The sequence below is a fragment of the Genypterus blacodes genome, unplaced genomic scaffold, assembly GCF_046128005.1.
Source record: "Genypterus blacodes isolate CSIRO-AG114 ecotype Tasmania unplaced genomic scaffold, CSIRO-AGI_Gbla_v1 ptg000314l_1, whole genome shotgun sequence".
Taxonomy (NCBI): domain Eukaryota; kingdom Metazoa; phylum Chordata; class Actinopteri; order Ophidiiformes; family Ophidiidae; genus Genypterus; species Genypterus blacodes.
This window is the reverse complement of record NW_027467101.1, coordinates 82,501-98,552: the sequence shown is the minus strand read 5'-3', so window position 1 is coordinate 98,552 and position 16,052 is coordinate 82,501. Positions and strand designations below refer to the sequence as shown.

General features: G+C 49.2%; 1 pseudogene; it reads right to left on the bottom strand.

Annotated features, from left to right (window-relative positions):
• Positions 1 to 743: 743 nt before the first annotated feature.
• Positions 744 to 16,052, bottom strand: part of LOC142988314 (uncharacterized) — a 71,538-nt pseudogene continuing 56,229 nt past the window's right edge.

Below are 16,052 nucleotides of genomic sequence, written 5' to 3'. Positions count from 1 at the left end.
TCTTTCTTGCACTAACTCGACGCCTTGCCTTTGTCTTCAAGGTCACCCAGTTTACCACTCCACAGCCCCTCCCATCGGTGAGAGAGGGACTGAGGGAGGGAGGGAGGGAGAGAGAGAGAGGGAGAGGAGAGAGAGAGAGGGAGAGACTGTCAGGGTGTGAATGGGAGTCTTTCACCTTCCACAGCTGGTTTCCTTGCTTGCTGCAGCAGTCACACAGTGAGTAGTGTGTGCTGTCAGATAGGTACGACTTCATACAAACATCTTTTCCTCACTGATATTTGTGTTGCTAGTTTTCACACCAAACTTTGAGCAGAAGGCTGCAGGAAGCTCTGATGTGACATCTTCAAACACAGACTTCCTCTTGATATCAGCCATTCACGCTGATAGAGTTTGGGTTTGGACAGGAGTCATGTTCCTGTAGAAGCACAGGATCAGGGCTACCTGATGTTCACAGGTGTCTACATTGTGTTGCAAATGGATAATAGATAACAGAAAGGGTGAGGATTCATGTTCTGTCTCAAACTGGACCAGAGGGATCAGAACTGGAACAGGAACAGGATCACAGCTCAGGCTTGGATCTCAGTGAGGGTGGTGTTCACCCTCTGTAGCTTCACCTTCTGTAGCTTCACCTACTGTAGCTTTACTTGTAGCTTCACCTTCTGTAGCTTCAATTGTAGCTTCACCTTCTGTATCTTTTCCCCATGTAGCTTCAACTTCTGAAGCTTCACCTGCTGTAGCTTCACCTTCAGTAGCTTCATTTGTAGCTTCACCTTCTGCAGCTTCACTTGTAGCTTCACTAGTAGCTTCACCTTCTGTAGCTTCACTAGTAGCTTCACCCTCTGTAGCTTCACTTGTATCTACACCTTCTGCAGCTTCACCTACTGTAGCTTTATTTGTAGCTTCATCTTCTGTAGCTTCACCTTATGTAGCTTCATTTGTAGCTTCACCTTCTGCGGCTTCACCTTCTGCAGCTTCATTTGTAGCTTCACCCTCTGTAGCCTCACTTGTAGCTTCATTTGTAGCTTCACCCTCTGTAGCTTCACTTGTAGCTTCATTTGTAGCTTCACCCTCTGTAGCTTCACTTGTAGCTTCATTTGTAGTTTCACCTTCTGCAGCTTCACTTGTAGCTTCATTTGTAGCTTCACTTGTAGCTTCATTTGTAGCTTCACCTTCCGTAGCTTTACTTGTAGCTTCACCTTCTGTATCTTCACCTTCAGTAGCTTCATTTGTAGCTTCACCTTCTGCAGCTTCTTCTGGTTGCTGTTACATATTTAGCAGCGAGCTTGAAAGCAAAGCGTCTCACACTTGTGCGTGTAGCAGCAGAGCCAAAGTAACACCTGAGGCCGTGTGTAAATTCTCTCTGTCTCATTTAAGTATGGAGGCAGTATTTCAGTCCTGGCTGCATACGGAGCACGTAGGTGGAGGACACGGAGGAGCAGGAGGAGGCTTATCTCTAACTGCTGCACATCTTAGGGGAGAGGAAGTGAAATGTACAGCAGCTTAGAGCGGACGGAGCGCTTCAATCTCTACATCTATCCACATCACAGAGGAGGACGGAGTTAAATGCAGACGGATGCAAAGTTTCACCTTAGAGGAGAGATTGATGGGATAAAGATCCCAGGTTTCATGGCCGCAGCTGCTCCGGTTCTGTGTGGAGAACGTGAACTGGACGGGTTTGATAGCTAGAGTCCAGGTTGAGTCGATACACAGCAGTAACAAATCACTGGGATGTATTTTTGGGGGGTCTTAACTCCTCTCTGCCACATGAACAGACTCTGGCCTGCTCCTACACAGAGAAGGTTACCGACACTTGGAGCCCACAGCTTTCCTGGCTGCTGGTTACGCTGACTCTGCTCTCCCGCTCTGGTCTCCATGGCTACGGTCAGGCTGCAGACAGGGGGCCGCGACCCCAATTCTTCATCGTGTTGCGAGGCTCTTTTGACAAATATGGACGATGGCGCTCCCCTTTGTTGTTTGTTCTCTGGCACGGTGAGCAGGTTCTGTGGTTCTGGCCCATCTGCTGGTGTCACTCTCACTTCTGGGTTCTGGGTTCTGGGTTTGTCGTGAAGGCAGTGCTACGTGGGATTAGCATGGGGTTGATCCTGGACTCGTACAGTGGGGTTGGATCGTTGAACCTGTATGATGTTTGTACGTTTGTTTGGCGTATTTATGTTTCTGACTGACTGAGGGATCGGCGTCCTCGTCCTGACTCATACCCAGAGACGGCTGCTGCCTTATTGAACCCCGGACGCCCGTTGTTCTGTTCCCCGTGGTGCGAGTGTGTGGAGGGTTGAAGTGAACAGCAGAAGTTTATCACCGTGACTCAGAAAGCTTCAGCCATCAGCCAAACCTTTGCTTCTATTTATATACGTCCAACTATAATCTCAAAGATTTCAGCTTCTCCCTGGAAAAGTTTCCTTCTCTACACGCAGAACTTTAGATCCCCCCCCCGCCCGCCCCCCCGTTAGCTCTCCATATAGCTGGGCTGGCACATCCTGTATGGCTCCGGCTCGTGTTCTAATCCGGGGTGACTCAGTCCTAACGTGCTGATTCTTATGTTAATGTTCTGCAGACCCCCTGTGGCTCGGCGCTGAGAGCTCCTGATATTCTTTTCCCGCTTTCCACAGTCTTTGTTTGTCTCCTCGTTTGTACACAGCGAGCGAACTCGGCGTGAGAAGCGGCAGCGAACGCTCTCGCTCGTCGTGCTTTGCTGACCTGATGGCGTGCGAAGAAACGGCATATGTAGAATAAACAATCCCGCCGAAATGTCAGTAGATTCCACAGAGTCCTTGAAGGCCCCCCCCCCCCCCCCCCGGGCTGGAGGGGCCGACATGTTGACATTAGACATTAAGCAGCGTTTCATATCGCATGATGCCACGGCAACAATACCGTGCGTCTGCTGCTCTCAGAAATGCCATTGCGTGCGGCGTGAAGCGAATCAGACTGCTGCTCCACGCTGCAGATCCCAGCTCCACTCAGACCCCGGCAGCAGCCTTAGTGTCAGCACAGGAAGGACACAAATACTGTATTTAAAGGTAATTTCCGTGGCGCCGGTTCAGCACTTCCATTTTCTAGACGATGTACTTCTCCGCCGCCGCGTTTGTCAGGCAGCTGAAGTTATTCAGCAGGGTTAGATTTCATATTTCCCTGAATCCTTAAACTGAACCGTAGCACCGTGCGTCCCTTTCATCCTGCTTTGCTTCTCGTCTCTATTAGATTTGTATCCTGCTGTCTGTCATCTTCCATCATCTTTGTAGTTGTAGTACTTTAGTGTCTAAAGTGGAGGTTGACTCCTGTAGAGAGGCCTCCCCGCCTCCTGAGCAGAAGAGAACGCTGTCAGAACGCCTCTGTGTTTACCTACGGCAGCCACCTTCTCCTTAACAATGACAATTAGCTTAACTTGCTACCAAAGTAAACTGTGACAAACGCTCCCCGTGTGAACACACAGAGTGTTGGAGCGCCGCTGTTCTCCCTGTCAGCCTGATGTCAGCCTCTCTGCTGGCATCCTCTTCTTCTAAACTCCTTTTTACAGCTTTGTTCTGTCGTTTTGCTTGCTCGGTATTTCTGTGCCCTTTGCTACCAGTGTGCACAGTGGTGCTGCAGCAAGGAATCTGGAAACCAAAGCATTGCAAAGGTCTCAAACTAGACCACATTAACACAGCGCTCTCTCTAATCTGGCTCCTGTGTGTGAGGCCAGGTGAGGAACAATCTGCATCTTATTCAGTTATATTTTTAGTCTTTGCTAATCTGAGCTCAGGCTGCAGCGCTGCATTTTGGATGTGCTGCATGAGCAGAAAGGGAATTGTTTTGGTGTTGTGTGTGTGTGTGTGTCTCTTCCTCTGCCTGCGTCCTTCTGGGTGTCACTTAAGGATTCCCCTGTCAGAGCAGCGAGGAGCATTAACAGACTGTTACTGTCACCTACAGCCGCTTTGATCGGGTAAACACACAGGGAAGATAAGAACACTCTTTGCACTCTGAACCGGCTCTGCGTGGGGATCATCATCATTCTTTCCTGCATATTAAGCATAAGCTCACGCTCTGTCAGGCAGGTCGGATGCGTTTCCTCTCCCGCTGCGTCGCTGGCAGACTCGTCTATCTGACGCCACGGGAAAAAAGGATATTTGGCCATCTGCTGCATTCAAGGCAACACTGTGTGTGTGTGTGTGTGTGTGTGTGTGTGTGTGTGTGTGTGTGTGTGTGTGGTCATCAGCTGATATGTAAGATGTTAGCGGCGAGGTCGTGGAACATCACGTTACGTTCTGAGGCGCACATTCATTAACACTATTTGACAGTCTGTTGTTATGGTTACAGTAGGGTTACATGGAAATATGTTTACAATTCACACTGAGGGGCAACAACAACCTCATCGGGCCCAGGCGTCTCAGTTTGGCGTAGATGTTGAGCTGGTCTCTCTGCCGGCTCGTTCGTCCCTCTTCAGAGGAGACGATGCTGATCTGAGTGATGTTTGCTCTGAGGGGATGTGATCCGGATCGGGCCTTCCAGTCTGTTCTAACCCAGTTCTGAAATCCATAGGAGTTAATGAGGAGCAGCCACTGTGCCTCTTCCTCTGATGAAGGCCGAGTCCTGTGGCAGTGGAGTTTGCTCCGTCTCTCTGTTGTCCTTGGCGTTGCTTCTCATCCCGTCCTCGTATCTCCGCCCGGCTGGAGCTTCGCCGCCCCGAGGCCAGTCTGAGTGTTTGTGAGGGGGGGGTCGAGCCGGCTTCATCTGAGGTCACCTCCGCTCCATCCCAGACTTCTGTTCCTCAGAGAAACCATTAGATGCTGCAAAGTGCTGCCCTGCAGTTTTGATTAGCGCTGGCTCCGCCTCCACAGCGTCTCCTGGAGGGAAGAGAACAAACGCGCCGCCCACACAGGCAACAATGAATATCATCAGAGAGAGACGAGCAGCTGGGACGGTGGAATGAGCGAGCGAGCGAGCGAGCGAGGAGACGGGGAGGTTGTTCTCCTTTGTAACCCCTGAAGCTACAACCTTGATGGAAACGGTGACCTTTCCAGACAGACGACGCTCCGGAACGTGGGGAAGCTGGAAGGGCAGATTTGGAGCTGCAGGACGCTGGTGAACGCCTCGACAGGGTGCCAATCATACTTACAGCTGTGAAAATCACCTCGACCCAGACTCGTCCGGGACCGTAAAGTGTCATTATCTCGCTACGGTTGCTATGGTTTTGGGCCCGAACACAGTTTTGGACGACTACAGACTACAGCTCAGTAATTTACTGTCAGATCTTCTCTGCAGAGCGTCTGTGTCAGCAGAGAGAGACATGGTGGAACCCTGCACAGACTGGAACACAACAGGGGGCGACGAGGCAATCAGCTCCTACTGGTACACAAGCAACAACACACAAGGAACGTTAACACACAAGGAACCGTAACACACCCCCTTCCCTCTCAAGAAGAAGAAGAAGAAGAAGGCTGTGCTGTGTTAAGATGACAAAGAGACAAACACACACATACACACAAACACACAAACACACAAACACACACACGCCCTCCTAGATTGTTTGATTGTTGAAGGAATAAATGATCAATCAGAGTTGAGCCTGTGTTTGTGTGTGTGTATGTGTGTGTGTGTGTGTGTGTGTGTGTGCGTGTGTGCGTGTGCGTGTGTGCGTGTGTGTGTGTGTGTGCGTGTGTGTGTGTGCGTGTGTGTGTGTGTGTGTGTGTGTGTCTTTGTGTGTGTGTGTGTGTGTGTGTTCTGACAGCTCTGTACCTGCTTGTTTCCGTGGTGGCCCACCTGGCGTTGTCTTGGTGACCCTTGTCTTCTAGATGATCATGTTCCTGCTCTGTGTTTGTCAGCTCAGATATTTCCGTCCTGCTGAAGTGGAAGCTTTCATGCTGGTGTGCGTCAGAGACACGAGCCGCTAGCCCGTCTGTGTGTTCTGCCTCTGTCTGATGTCTCTGTGTGTGTGTCTCCTCGTCTGCAGGTGAGCAGATTGGGCCTCCTGTGATGGAGGGAGCAGCAGATCACACACACACACACACACACACACACACACACACACACAGTCCTCCCTGTGTTCTGCTGCTGTGCTCTTTGTTTGTCTCCATAAATATCCAGCACATTCACAGAGCCTCATGCTGAGCTCCTCAACTTCTCCCCGGGAGAGGAAACTCTTAGGATGGAGGCAGGAGAAGAAGGAGGAGGAGGAGGAGGAGGAGGAGTTCCAGCCTCACACACATCCACACACTAAAGCTTCCTGCAGCAGAAGGAGGAGAAGGAACCCCAGTGAAGAACTGAAATGATGAAGACTCTGATTCAGATCCCTAGCAGCTCACTCAGCTCAGCTCCCCTTTCTTCCCTCGCCGCCTGCTGAAGCGTATCGCTGGTCTGAAAGCAGAGCGGTTTGATTGACAGCAGTTGTTACATCATCCTCATACCTCCAACTGGCTGATGATGATGTGGAGTTTTCCTTCCACAAAGCGAGGCGCTGCAGCTTCTTCCTCTCAGCCTGTGTTTGTGACGGTTTAGCTTTGAATGATGAGTTTATTATTGATCATTAAGACCGATGGGTTATTGATGAAGCTGTAGATGTTCATGTTGTAGCTCTGTGTAGATGTTCTCTTCTCATTAAGCCTCTCACGTGTTTCTGCTTCATTAACAGGAGGAACTCTTCTTCTTCTGCGCTGTAATGAAGCAGCCTTCCTTATGTTACCTGCCACGGCTGATTTGATTGGCGTCTGATTGATGATGTCACCACTGCTATCTGCTGCAGATGAAGGCGTGGTCGTCTCTTTAGGTTTCTGTTTTGTAGCTGCTGTGCTCCTCAGCCTGCAGCTTTGTGTCTCTAGCTTATCTATTAAGTAAATGAGATGCCAGCGGTAAATAGTTTAAGTTTTTTCCCGATGACAAACGAGCCGAGCGAGCGAGCGTGCGGCCTCTCTCTCTCTCTCTCTCTCTCCCAAAGCCGCGGCGGCGCTGGCTAACGCGGGATGATAAAGTGGATTGTTCTTGAACGCTACCCAGCTCCTAAATGGCGAGCCTGGTCGAGTGCATCATGCCCGTGTCAGGGAACAAACAAATAAGATGAAGTGCTCTCTCAAAGTCAGTGCAAAGGACGCCAGGCCCGGCTCCCAACAGGGTGATGGATGGGCTCTACATGAGGGGGGGGGGGGGGGGGGGGGGGAGGAGCGTTCAATTAGTACAAGGAGAGATGGAGCTTTAACGCTGAGGAGAGAGGGAGGAGCTGGCAAAGAATGCATACATCTCACATCACTGACAGCCTCATTCCCTCTGCCAGGCCGCTCACAAATTTATGATTTTCCATAATTGTTCAATGTTTTGACGGCGCCGTATTTCAGTCGGGGTGTAAATGTGAGGAAGAGGAGCTGGAGGTGTGAGGAAGGAGACGAGGAAAGCGACGTCGGAAACTTCGTCTAAATGCTAAGAGGGTGAGCTGCTCCATCCTCTGCCGCTCTGCATTGGGCCGCTCTGCCTTCCCCTTCTCTGCAATCCGTCACTCTGCTCTCTGCACCTCTACATTCTGCAGCTCTACATTCTACTCTCCGTCCCTCTACTCCCCGTCACTCCACTCTGTGACCTTTCACCTTTGCGGCGGCGCTGCAGGCTCTGTGGGCGGCTGGAGGCCCGGAGCGACGGTGAGGAGTTACACCTCCAGAGCACTCTGAGCCGGACTCATGCATATTTCCTCTCTGATTAGCCGCTCTGATTTATCCGTCTGCGACACAGAGGAGTGATCAGGGTCCAGAGCGTTTCAGGCAGGCACATAGAGCGACGCCTCCTCCTGCTGAGTTACAGCTTCACCTCTGTGTTTCTACTTCAGCTGCATGGTGATAAAATATAAAAGCTCATAAAGAGTCTGATACAACCAGACCACGCTGTTATTGTTGATCCTCTGGCAAACTTTCCCCTCAACTTTCCTCTCAACTTTCCCCTTAACGTTCCCCTCAACTTTCCCCTCTACTTTCCCCTCAACTTTCCTCTCAACTTTCCTCTCAACTTTCTCCTCAACTTTCCCCTCAACTTTCCCCTCAACTTTGCCCTCAACTTTCCTCTCAACTTTCCCCTTAACTTTCCCCTCAACTTTCCCCTCTACTTTCCCCTCAACTTTCCCCTCAACTTTCCACTCAACTTTCCCCTCAACTTTCCCCTCCACTTTTCTCTCAACTTTCCCCTCAATTTACCCCTTATGCTCAATAGAAAACTACATATTTAGATTCTGTTTTGAGTTTAACAACAATTGTTCTGATTAGTACCCATTAGCTGAGTTTAAGGGCTTTATTGTTGACCCTTACAGCACATGTATGTTCTGTATCTGGATGTACAGTACATGTGACCCAGCTGAAGGTGGTGCAGCTCAGATGTTCTGCTGCCTGATGGATCTTCCTGTTATAGCATGGTTGCTTGGTTACAGACGGGGGTAATGTGAGGTTTGATCTTGATGGTTGTTGTCGGTGTGATAGTTTGATCAGCTCTCTGTAACGCTGCTCAGTCGCTCCGTGAGCTTTGACTGTTCTCAGCCTTTGATTGTTTGAATGGAATATCAGAGTAAATGATTCCCAAACAGACCACAGAAGTTTAAATCCCATCGGATTGTAGACGGAGCCAAGTCGCTCCGACAACCGACTTTGAAAATCGACGGCAGCGTTTCAGAGCGAGTGTTTCCTTTCCCTTTTGTCTTCGCTTTGCTCACAGAGTGAAAACATTAGCCTGAGCGTCTTTTGGAGTGTGCTCAGGCTGAGTGGCCCTGGAGTGGCGTACCTTCCTTTCATGCCAGCTCCTGCTGATGGAGGTCGTGACCCTGCTGGATTCCACGCTTTGTCCTTTTGAGAAGATGAATGGATGCAGACTCTTACTCCTCCTCTCTCAAACGCTTCCTCTTATTATTGCTTCAGATCTCAGTTTGACAGGGATTGTGGTTGAATGAAATGATGTAATGGAGCGAAGAGTTCATCAGAATTAACACGCATTAAAGAGTATGAAGATGAGATGAGATGGATCAGTGAGGAGGAAGAGGAGGAGGAGGAGGAGGAGGAGGTGTTGGTATGAGCGCTGAGGTGAAGTCAAGCTGCTACGTGTTTCTCTTCACCTCATGATATCTGGATCTGCGTTCCGATCTGTTCTCGGATGCTCTTCAAATACTCAAACACGTCTTCATCACTTTGGTTCTCCAGCGCAGAGTTGTAGCAGTTTCACCTCAATGAACCTGGAAGTGGTTTAGGTGTCTGGATGTAGCGATGCTGTGACCTGTTGCTCTTTACCGGGACAAAGAAAGCTTTGGTCCTGAGTATAACTGACACCTTTGCTGTCTCACTTCCTTGGTATTCAGGCCCTTGTTTTGTTTGTGTGAACAGAGGGACGGACGCAGAACTCCAGAGGCCAGAACGGACGACTAGCCGGCGATAAAGTGGACGACCAATCCGCCGAGGGACTGGATCAAAGCCCTCCGTCTCCCCTCCAGACACCGCTGTCCCTCACTCCTCCGGCGGACGCTTTGTTCTCCCCGCTCGTCGATTCTCCTTCCTCTCCGGTGCCGTTTGAGTGGCAGGTGAGATTAAGGACCCTTTGAACTCTATCTGCTTATTGGAGCGTCGGTCTAAATTGAAGCGCTGCTATTTCACGCCGCCTTTGCTGAGTCAGCGGGGGAGTGGAGCAGAGGATGGCACGGCCCCGAATGAATAAAGAGTTTTTCAGAGGGAAAAGGTGTCGGCCCGCCGTCGCAAATGCATTATACAACAATAATGAGAATTGTAAAGGAAACAGGCGGAGAAATTAGATTCCAAGTGTGTCTGACGCCTGCGCCCACTTTCATTTAATCTCTCATAGAAGAGAAGGACGAGCGGGAAAGTGATTTTAGTTTCCCGCCTCCCGGGGAAATTGCAGAAAACAAGACGACACGAGCGAAAATGATTTTCTCCATCCGCACTGGCGTTCAGTCAAATAAGAGGCCCGCAGAATCGAAGATGATTTGAGGAAGAATGAAGAGCTGATTGTATCTCTTAAGCCCCGGTGGAGAAGCTTTAAGCAGAGCAGAGAGAACGATCGCTCAGCCTGGTGTGTGACGTGGCCTCCATGCTTCTGCTCCTTAAAGGAACTCCATCCATCCATCTGACTCCAATCCATTGTTGGTTCCTGTCAGATTTCAGACTTACGGGGCTGATGGGGGTTCAGTCCGTCCACATGAAGCTGTCCAAAGTCTCTCTGCACCTATTCTGTGTCCATATGAAGGTGGTATGAACTCTACACAGCTCAGTGAGTCTATGACAGAAAGATGACTGTTTAGTTCAGCCTCAGCCCAGAGCACTGAGGCTGATGGTGCTCAGCCTCGTCTCTCCCTTCACACACGCGGTGTCTTTGTAAACATGACTCACTGTTATAACTCTGAAATACAACATAGATGTCTTAAATGTCTACATGTCTCCTCTTGTATTGAGTTTCCAACCTTTCCTCTTCCAGATAAAGCTTTGTTTGATGCTCCGTGCTGCTCTGCCTTGGTAACTCTTTCATATTCAGTGCGTCGCTGTGATATTTGCCGTCTTTGCTTCTTCCCAAATGTTTTTATCTCCTTTATAATTGGAAGCTCGGAGATTCAAAGCCGTGACATTTCCCACAGTTTGGTTGAGGTAATTATATGAAGTATTTCCCGTCATTAGGCTGCATTGTGACTGAGGTGAGCGTCGCCCCGGCTCAGGTGGAACGGATGGCGTCGGCGTTAGAGAACAAACAGAGAAACCTCCTTCAGATCCTGGAGACGTTTGACAACAACGACTCGCTCATGAATCATTCTAATCAGATCACAACAAAGCATCTGCACTTGTGTCGCTTTGTTTGTTCACTCAGGCAAGTTTGTCCACAAGCCAGACTACACACACACACACACACACACACACACACACACCATGTCTACGTGACAAAGCAAATATTCAGAACGCCAACAAAGTTCAGCTGCGAGTGTTTCTGAATGCGTTTAGCTTTTCTCCTGCTGTCACATGAAGATGAGCAGTAACCATGGAGCAGCTGTCCATCATGCCTGGTCTTTAATGACAGAAACAAGCCTGTGCAGGTTCACACTGACATCATGTTCTACTAAGTGCATTCAGACAAACATGAAGCAGCTCAACGTGACCTCAGCTGATGATAACAGAGCTGAGTGAAGGAGCTAGAGTTACCATAGTTACTATAGGCCCTGGGCCCAACATGTCCTCTCCATCTCCTCTTCTGTTCTCCAGCAGCTCCTCTGCTGCACAGCCCCCTTTGCTCCTCCGCTTCTTTACATGTGGAGCCTCTGACGTCTCCGCTCTTCGTCTCTCTGTCCTCTTACTCTTCTTCATCTATTCTGGCGTCTTTGCTTCTAGTAGAGCTGTAACTTCTAGACCTCGTGTCCTCTGAAACCTCCAAGTCTCTCAGTCGTCTGTTTATGTTAGAGTTTCACAAATAGCTTCTTTATCGACTCGGCACCAAATGATTTTTATGATATTTGAGGGTTTGCAGGAAGTCTGAGTGTTTTCCTTTCTTCCTCCCTCCTCCCTGCTGTTACATGAACTCCTGAGTCTCTTGCAGCAGACTCGCTTCTCTTTCTCCAGACTGAATCGGGGCTAAAGTTTCTTTTTCAAAGCGTGTTTCCTGCCAGAGAGATTAAAGCGTGGAGATGATGATGATGATGATGATGATGATGGCGCCTCCAGCTCCTTTTCTCCTGCAGGGTCCCCGACAGTGACTCCTCAAACATTTACACAATGTTCACTGTTCTCCCCTCTTTTCGATCTGATTTCATTTCTGTGCGTTCCAAATGTCACTTCCTGCTCCTGTGGAAAGAAATGAAGGTTTGACGAAAACAAACCTGACCTTAAATCCCCAATCTGACATTTTGTGTTTCAATGCTGCGACCAAATGAATAATGACTCTTTCTTTAGCGTGTTTGCTAATTCCTTCTTCCTGCCCGCAGCGTCCTGAATCCTGAGGGACGCGTTTAGGATCGCAAGATTACATGAGAAGTGTGTAGGACTCACCTCAGACCAGCTGCTCCTCCTCTATGGACTGAAGCTTCTCTGCATCTCAGTGAAATCTTTAATAGATAGTTGGACCTCTTTAACAATTACTTGATTGTTATTTGTCACAGAGCTCTGATAATGGATGAATGAACGCCTCCATTTAGGCAATAGGCACATGTATTGATGATTGATGGATTGTGAAGGGGTTGTGAAGTTAACAGTGAAACTATACGGTTGTTTCCATGAATCTGAGAAGTGGAGAAGTTTGATGTCCAGTTTTTGTATCTATTTGTAGAAATGTAAAGAAAAAAAAGGGTTCAGACCTAAAGAGCACTTGAAGCACGTAGCAGAGTGTTTAGGTGTTTACCTTCACGGGAGCCTGCTGAGTCCTTTAGGACAGAGGAAACACAGGAGAGTCTTCACAGGAGCCTGCTGAGTCCTTTAGGACAGAGGGAACACAGGAGAGTCTTCACAGGAGCCTGCTGAGGCCTTTAGGACAGAGGAAACACAGGAGAGTCTTCACAGGAGCCTGCTGAGGCCTTTAGGACAGGAGAGTCTTCACAGGAGCCTGCTGAGGCCTTTAGGACAGAGGAAACACAGGAGAGTCTTCACAGGAGCCTGCTGAGGCCTTTAGGACAGAGGAAACACAGGAGAGTCTTTGAGGACTCCCGGCTGCATGTTGTTCAGGAGTTCTGCATGAGGAATCAGTGGCGTAGCGGCAGGTAGGCATGAAACAGAGCTTTCCCTCTCGTTTCCCCAATGCACAGCGGAGCCGGGAGTGCCGGAGCCACGCAGGCACGACGGAGACATATGCTTCTGTCAGACGCTGTTGGGTTTGATTCTCAGCAAACGCAGATGCCATTAGAAATAGATGTCACAACATTCCTGGATGAATTGGCCGGGGCTTTGACAATCTGCCGCCTTCCATCCATCAGCGGCCCGCGGTGTGGAAGCGCCGCACGCCTCGCTTCATCGCCGGGCGCAGATCTGGATTCTGCCTCTTCTGACGGCGCTCTATGTGCCCGAGTTACTCCTCTCCGCCCCTGCTTTTAAGATGTGAAACTTCCTTTTAAGCGTTGATGTTTCTTTTATGGTTTATAGGTGAAAGAGGAGAAAAGGGAGGAGGAGGAGGAGGAGGAGGAAGAGCGGTGTTGCGGGTTTGAAGTCTATTCTGAACACAATGGCGTCTCTGAGAGCTCTCCACTTCCCTTCCTAGTCGGTATAAAGCCAGACTTTAGTGTCATTACCTTGGACTCAGATGTGTGAAAAAGGTTTCTCATGTAAATTCATTGTAGAGCTTCATAGCAGACCTGGTGTCGCTCTGGATCTGTGCCCAGAACCGTGGGAACCAGGAGGAGATCAGTATCATCTCAGCTCCACACACACACACACACACACACACACACACACACACACACACACACACGCAGCTGCATGTTTATGCCTCATTTGTCACGGCGACTCAAACGTGACCCGAGCCCTGCATCTGGGTCCAGATCAATATCAGGATCTGGCCTCACATTAACCTCATCACAGTGTACACACACACACACACACAGCTGTGTTCTGTCATGAATCTGATGAGTTCCTCCTTGATGTTCCATCTCTCACTCTCATTCCAGTGGAACCTTTAGTCTTCTGGTTCCTTTCTCCTGCTGACAGAAGCTCAGGTGGAATCATCTGCTCCTCAACACATTCAGATGAAAGTGGCCCACAGAATGATTAAAGGTCTGAACCAACACTGTTATCTAAGCCCTCCCACACTGAGAGCAGCTGTGGAACAAGCAGGAGCAGCTGAGGCTCATCTGCACAAACCTATTCTGGAATATTCAGCTTTATTTTCACGGAGCGTCGGTGAAACTGAAGCAAAGTGAAGCTGCCCCCGCCTGAACTTCTATATGAGCTCTAACTGTGAAAGTGTGAACACAACAGAAGGTAAATTACAGCCAATAACGTCAAATTATGAGACCTGGAAAAGACTTCTATACCATTGATCTTCTGTTGTTGCTAAGCATCTGTTGCCTGGCAGGATGAAGCCACCAGTGAACCTGCTGGGTGACTTGTTGGCTGTAATGAGCTGCGTGGCCTCTAGGGGCGCTGAGCTGCTTTGGTTTTGTCGACTCGCCGTCTCTTTGTGGAGAGCGTTTGGTGCATGTGTTTATAAAACATAACGCTGTCGTGAGTCAACAGTGAGATGGCACAGGAACGCCACAGCACCATCTGCTTTGACTAATTAGAAAGCTCGTCGGAGAAACATCCAGGAGCTGCAGGAGAGTGGGATTGTGTGAGAAGTGCTCACAAGCAATCTGGAGCTGTAAACAAACGTGTGGACGCTCTGCAGTGAACCTGAACCCTCTAAGTTTAGAGCAGGTGATTGTTCCAGGCATCAAATGTAAACCTTCACCTTCATCTGTCAGATAGCTTAGAGAGTTTTAAGACAACAATCATGTCTGTGATGGCTGATTTAAGTTTGAATCCCTGTAAGCAAGAGGAACCGTCTAAGAACTGAGCCTGAGTGACGTAGATACATGCAGAGAACAGGAGCATGTTTGATCTCATGTTGCACATTTCCATAATCATGATGAAGATCTAATATAAAGGTAGAAGGTTTGTGTCTCTGTGGTTGTTAGGGTTTGTGTGTCTGTGGTTGTTGGGGTTTGTGTGTTTGTGGTTGTTGGGGTTTGTGTGTCTGTGGTTGTTGGGGTTTGTGTGTCTGTGGTGGTTGGGGTTTGTGTGTCTGTGGTTGTTGGGTTTTGTGTGTCTGTGGTTGTTGGGGTTTGTGTGTCTGTGGTTGTTGGGGTTTGTGTGTTTGTGGTTGTTGGGGTTTGTGTGTCTGTGGTTGTTGTTGGGGTTTGTGTGTTTGTGTTGTTGTTGTTGTTTGGGCTGCAGCTGAAGCCTCCCATTGGCCGGCTGCTGCCTCCTTCTGCTCCTCTGCTCCTCTGTGTGATCCTTCCTTCAAAGTCCCGCCGATTCTCCGCAAACAACAACAACGCCAACACTGGCGCTAACAAGCTACATGCTAATGCTGGAGAGCCGACAGAGGTTGGACGGGATTTGTTTCCCCAGGGGGCTGATGGGAGTCGGCTGAGTTTCATTTGACTCTCGCTGATCGGTGATTGATCACAGAGTTTATAGTCATCCTGCTTCTCTCTGTGTTCTGTGCTCTGCTGTGTTCATTAAAAAGCCCAAACACACACACACACACACACACACACACACACACACACAGTAAACACTACTCACATGAGACTCTTATTATCTCGGGGATGTGATGTAAGAATTATCCCCAACATCTGTTTTGTGCGAGTGAATTCACACGGGATTGGAGGTCCTCCCAAAAAGTCTCGTTGCCGCGTTCCCTTTGCTTCATCCTCTGCTCTTCATCCTCTGCTCTTCATCCTCTGCTCCTCATCCTCGCTCCCTGCTTGTCTCTCCATCCCTCAGGATGACCTTGAACCCTCTCGGCGATTTCCTGCTCCTTGTCCGTTACGAAGCGGCTCCAGTTTGCAGACGCGCTCACTTCCTGTTTGTGGATTGTTCCACTCTGCTAATCTTATTTTAAGCTTCTCCTGTGATTTATAATAATTGCACACGTCTAAATCTGCAGGTTTAAGGTTAGGATTAATGAGTTTGCAGTGGAGGGATTAACGTCTAATGATGCTCCAGGGTTAAACGAGCTGAGCAGCAGAGATGTTCGTCATGCCAACCTAATTATAATTACGCTGAATGGTTAAGGTCAAGATGCTGGAGCCGTTTGGTTCTGATTAGAGCTATTTACAGACTCCATCGCTACACGGGTCAAATGTTCTCTCGTGCAAATTGAGGTCTCGGTAACTTTCTCTCCTCTTTCAATTATTTTCTGATTCCACCTTCAGGTCAGAGTGAATGGATCCTGTATTGAAAATGATCGGTTCTAGTAATGATCGCATTTCTGCTCCCAATGCAGAAGAGAAAATGAGTCCAATCAGTAAGTCAGTACATTAGGGTGGGAACACAGCAGACTCCCTCTCAGCATGGAGCACATGAGGGGCAGGGGGGGGGGGGGGGGGGGGGGGGGGGTTATGGCTCAATCACGAGGCCCCT